Source organism: Triticum dicoccoides, chromosome 5A (genome assembly GCF_002162155.2).
Source record: "Triticum dicoccoides isolate Atlit2015 ecotype Zavitan chromosome 5A, WEW_v2.0, whole genome shotgun sequence".
NCBI lineage: Eukaryota > Viridiplantae > Streptophyta > Magnoliopsida > Poales > Poaceae > Triticum > Triticum dicoccoides.
Window position 1 is genome coordinate 453,931,411 of NC_041388.1, and position 6,000 is coordinate 453,937,410.

Below are 6,000 nucleotides of genomic sequence, written 5' to 3' on the forward strand. Positions count from 1 at the left end.
GCACCCAAGGCCGCAGGCTGTTGGGGCCCGCGGCGCTTCGCACTTGCCCCTTCGCTTCACTGCTAAGCCAAGTTCAGGCGCACCTTGGGCCCGGGGGCTACTGTCGGCGTTCTGGGAATGGGGGTCCACAGACTTGCCTGCATGCGGCCTGCGGCGTGGCTCAAGCGGAGGCCCAGTGCAGCCCAGCTTCATCAGCTCAAGCTCCAAACCCTCGCGAGGGGCCAAGCCTCGCGGGGCGGACGACAGGAAGCTTCCTCAGGAGCAGCCTCATCAGGCGGGCTCGCGAGGAGGCGGACAGATCAAGGCAGGGTACCTCGCGAGGTGCCCGTGACGCAAACCATGACGATCGAGACCAGGCGGGCGCCAGGCGGGTGCTGGCCTGTGCAGTGTCCTTGTTTCCCCTTTGGTGCATAGGAGGCAAGCACAGGCCAAGGCATCAGGCAAAGGTTACCGTTTCGGTGCAACAAGACCAAGACCGGCGGGACGGCAAGATGGAGGTCACCGTGGAGCCCAGGACGGCGTCACCATCAGAGTCTTTGGTAGTCGAAGACCAACTTTAGTCAGGATAAGTGTACTAGATGTTCCCCTTCAAAATGGCCAATTGTTGGCCCTTCCCGCTCATTATTTGGGAAGAGACCCATGGCCTCCCTCTATAAATAGAGCTATCCACCACAGAGTAGAGATCCAGATTTTGGGTAGACTAGAGAGAGGCGACTGAACTCACCCAAGTAGTTCATCGCACCAGCTCAAGAACACCTCTCGCGAGGCTGCTCTTCCTTTGTATTGTTCATCAGCCCCTGAGGCAATCCACCACACCACACACTGGAGTAGGTTATTACACCACAATGGTGGCCTGAACCAGTATAAACCTCGTGTCCCTTGTGTGTTCTTCTTTCTAGCCTAGATTCCTTGCGAGGCTTCGAGACGTGATTTGGTAGGGGAAAGATCTTCATGCGCACCCCAGAGTTCGAACCTCAAGGGTCTGCCGGAACCCGAAATCCGACAGATCTATCTAGGTGATGCATAGTAATGAGGGGGAGAGTGTGTCCACGTACCCTTGTAGACCGAAAGCGGAAGCGTTATGTAACGTGGTTGATATAGTCGAACATCTTCACGATCCAACCGATCAAGTACCAAACGCACGGCACCTCCGCGACCTGCACACATTCATCTCGGTGACATCCTTCGAACTCTAGATCTAGCTGAGGCCGAGGGAGAGTTCCGTCAGCACGACGGCATGGTGACGGTGATGATGAAGTTACCGACGTAGGGCTTCACCTAAGCACTACGACGATATGATCGAGGTGGAAAACTGTGGAGGGGGGCACCACACATGGCTAAAGATCAACTTGTGTGTCTATGGGGTGCCCCCTCCCCCATATATAAAGTGGGAGAGGAGGGGGCCGGCCGGCCACAAGTGGCATGCCCAAGGGGGGGGAGTCCTACTCCAAGTAGGAGTAGGTTCCCCCTTTCCTAGTCCAACTAGGAGGAGAAGGAAGGAGGGAAAGGAGAGAAGGAAAGGGGGGCCGCCCCCTAGTCCAACTTGGTTTGGGCTAGGGGCGCACGCCTCACCTTGGCCTGCCTCCTCTCTTCCACCACTTGTCCCATGAGGCCCATTAACCCCCTGGGGGGTTCCGATAACCCCTCGGTACTCCGGTTTTATCCGAAACGTCTCCAGAACATTTCCGATGTCCGAGTATAGCTATCCAATATATCAATCTTTATGTCTTGACCATTTCGAGACTCCTCGTCATGTCCATGATCTCATCCGGGACTCTAAACAACCTTCGGTACATCAAATCACATAAACTCATAATACCAATGGTCATCGAACGTTAAGCGTGCGGACCATATGGGTTCGAGAACTATGTAGACATGACCGAGACACGTCTCCGGTCAATAACCAATAGTGGAACCTGGATGTTCATATTGGTTCCTACATATTCTACGAAGATCTTTATCGGTCAAACCGCATAACAACATACGTTGTTCCCTTTGTCATCGATATGTTACTTGCCCGAGATTCGATCGTTGGTATCATTATACCTAGTTCAATATCGTTCCCGACAAGTCTCTTTACTCGTTCTGTAATACTTCATCCCGCAACTAACTCATTAGTCACAATGCTTGCAAGGCTTATGGTGATGAGTATTACCGAGAGGGCCCAGAGATACCTCTCCGAAACACGGAGTGACAAATCCTAATCTCGATCTATGCCAACCCAAAAAACACCTTCAGAGACACCTGTAGTGCACCTTTATAATCACCCATTTACGTTGTGACATTTGGTAGCACACAAAGTGTTCCTTCGGTATTTAGGAGTTGCATAATCTCATATAGTCTGAGGAACTTGTATAAGTCAAGAAGAAAGCAGTAGCAATGAAACTGAAATGATCAAAATGCTAAGCTAACAGATGGGTCATGTCCATCACATCATTCTCCTAATGATGTGATCTCATTCATCAAATGACAACACATGTCTATGGTTAGGAAACATAACCATCTTTGATTAACGAGCTAGTCAAGTAGAGGCATACTATGGACTATATGTTTTGTCTATGTATTCACACATATACTCTTTTTCCAGTTAATACAATTCTAGTATGAATAATAAACATTTATCATAAATTAAGGAAATAAATAATAACTTTATTATTGCTTCTAGGGCATATTTCCTTCAATATTATGGTTACATAGAGGAGATATGGGAACTTGACTATGGATGTGGTTTGAAGGTCCCTTTGTTTCGGTGCAATTGGATCAATCTGACACGAGGCGATGTAACGGAAGACCCGCAGTACGGAATGACAACAGTGGATCTCAACAATCTTGCGTACACAGATGAACCATTCGTCCTAACCAATGATGTGGCGTAGGTTTTCTATGTGAAGGACATGTCTACCAAGCCGAGAAAAAGAAAAGATAAGTAAGTGAATACATCATACAATGAGACAAAGCTCCACATAGTCCTTTCAGGGAAAAGAAACATCGTGGGACTGGATGACAAGACAGACATGTTAGAAGATTGTGAAAAGTTTCATGAAATTGCTCCCTTTGTAGTGTATATTGACCCGAGCGTCGAGTTAAATGTTGAAGATTGTCCATGGTTACGGTGCAAAGGGAAACAAACGAAGAAAAAGTTTCACACCCAAAGATCCCACTCTGGGATGTGACCGGCTTCATTGTCATCACTTTCTTCTCTAGTGAGTTTCCAGACTTATATATCTGAAAGGTCCCACTTTGGACAAACCGTATGGAATCTTTGTAATTAGGGTGCTTATGTGTTTTGGCATTTAAAACGTTTACTTTTGTGCTTCGGACAAACATCATCAATTTTCAACCCTTTCTGACTTCATTTGCTATTTTTCAACTCATTTACTGGTTTTTTTGAGCTAAAGGACCCTGAAATAGAAATGCACTACAAATGAACTCTGAAAAGGCTTAAAGTTGGCATGGTATCATCATTTCACCCACATAGCATGTGCTAGAAAGTTGAGAGGGTTACGACAAAAACTGGATCCACTTCGTGTACAAAATGGACAATCTCTTTCGAAGTATCAGGGTTTCGGACGAAAACTCATCCGTTACAAAGGCATTTCATTTTTTTAAACTTATTTCAAATCCAGCCTTTTTGTGCATTCAGTATGCACCATTGAAAGCCACATCATCAATTTTCAACCCTTTCTGACTTCATTTGCTATTTTTCATGCATTTTACTAATTTTTTTTGAGCTAAAGGACCCTGAAATTGAAAAACACTATGAACTCTGAAAAGGTTGAAAGTTGGCACGGTATCATCATTTCACCCACATGGCATGTGCTAAAAAGTTGAGAGGGTTACGGCAAAAACTGGATCCACTTCATGTACAAAATGGACAATCTCTTTCGTAGTATCAGGGTTTCAGACGAAAACTCATCTGTTACAAAGGCATTTCATTTTTTTTAAACTTATTTCAACTCCAGACTTTTTTTGCATTTAGTATGCACCATTTAAAGCCATGTCATCTGTTTTCAACCCTTTCTGGCTTCATTTGCTATTTTTCATGCATTTGTTGATTTTTTTGAGCTAAAGGACCTTGAAATTGAAATGCATTACAAATTAACTCTGAAAAGGTTGAAAGTTGGCATGGTATAATCATTTCACACACATAGCATGTGCTAAAAAGTTGAGAGGGTTACGGCAAAAACTGGATCCACTTCGTGTACAAAATGGACAATGTCTTTCGAAGTATCACGGTTTCAGACGAAAACTCATCTGTTAAAAAGGCATTTCATTTTTTAAACTTATCTCAACTCCGGACTTTTTGTGCGTTCAGTATGCACCATTGAAAGCCACGTCATCAATTTCAACCCATTCTGACTTCATTTGCTATTTTTCATGCATTTACTGGTTTTTCTGAGCTAAAGGACCCTGAAATTAAAAAGCACTACAAATGAACTCTGAAAAGGTTGAAAGTTGGCATGGTATCATCATTTCACCCACATAGCATGTGCTAAAAAGTTGAGAGGGTTACGGCAAAAACTGGATCCACTTCGTGTACAAAATGGACAATCTCTTTCGAAGTATCAGGGTTTCGGACGAAAACTCATCTGTTACAAAAGCATTTCATTTTTTAAAATTTATTTCAACTATAAATTTATTGTGCGTTCAATATGCACCATTAAAAGCCACGTAATCAATATTCAACCCTTTCTGACTTCATTTGTTATTTTTCATGCATTTACTGATTTGTTGAGCTAAAGGGCCCTAAAATTGAAAAGCACTACAAATGAACTCTGAAAAGGTTAAAAGTTGGCATGGTATCATCATTTCACCCACATAGCATGTGCTAAAAATTTGAGAGGGTTACGGCAAAAACTGGATCCACTTCGTGTACAAAATAGACAATCACTTTCGAAGTATCAGGGTTTCGGACGAAAACTCATCTGTTACAAAGGCATTTCATTTTTTTAAATAACCTAAGTATTACCAAATTGAATATATTGATAAAACACACTAATATTAAACATAAGAAAAAGGAATCACTAAAAAATCTATTTTTAAAGTAAAGCTATTCACAAAGTAGTGATTCACACAAAATTCAAATAATTCAAATTTAAACTATTCAAATTTGAAAACTACTCGCACTAATACAAAGTTTATATTTTTTTACCTAAAGCAAAAATATTCACAAATAAACTCTAAATAAAGCAAAAAATAACTCAGAAATAAAAGAAAATGAATAACAGAGAAAACAAAAAAAATGAAAAAAAGCCTGCCTAGTGGGGCACAACGGCATGCATACGACTAGAAACCCAACATGTAGTTGGGCCAGGATGCAGGCTCGCAAGGCCCAGTAGGCCCACAGGGCAGCACAACAAAGTTAGGCCCACAAGCCTGCTTTGGAGAGGAGCTCGAAGGAGCAGCCGTGGCTGGGTTTATAAACCAGTGCGGCTGCCCTTCGCTTAGCGAGGTGGGACTAAACTTCTGCACCACGCACACGGGAACCGCATGCCTTTAGTCCCGGTTGGTGGCTCCAACCGCGACTAAAAGCCCTTTAGTCGCAGTTGGAGCCACCAACCGGGACTAAAGGCCTGCACTTCCCGCCGTTGGCCTGGCCAAATTTGACCTTTAGTCCCGGTGGTGGCTCCGGGACTAAAGGTCCCTCCTATACATACAACACTAATGAAATTTTCAGTTTCTTCTTCTCTTCTTCGTCTCCTCTGCTTCGATCGACATCGCCGCCATCCCTCGTCGTGCACCGTCCCCGTCACCGCCCCTGTCCCCATCGTCGTCCCCGTCGCCGCCCCCGTCGCCTCGCCTCGCCGGCCGTCGCCCACTGCGAGCCCCTGTCGCCATGGCCGCGCCCATCGAACCCACACACGCGCGCGCACACACACGCGCGCGCACACACACACACACAGACACACACGCACACAAGTTAGATGAATTATTTTCTATTTTTCTGTTTTTTAGTTTTTTATACTATTAGATGAATGTTAGATGAATGTATATATAAAT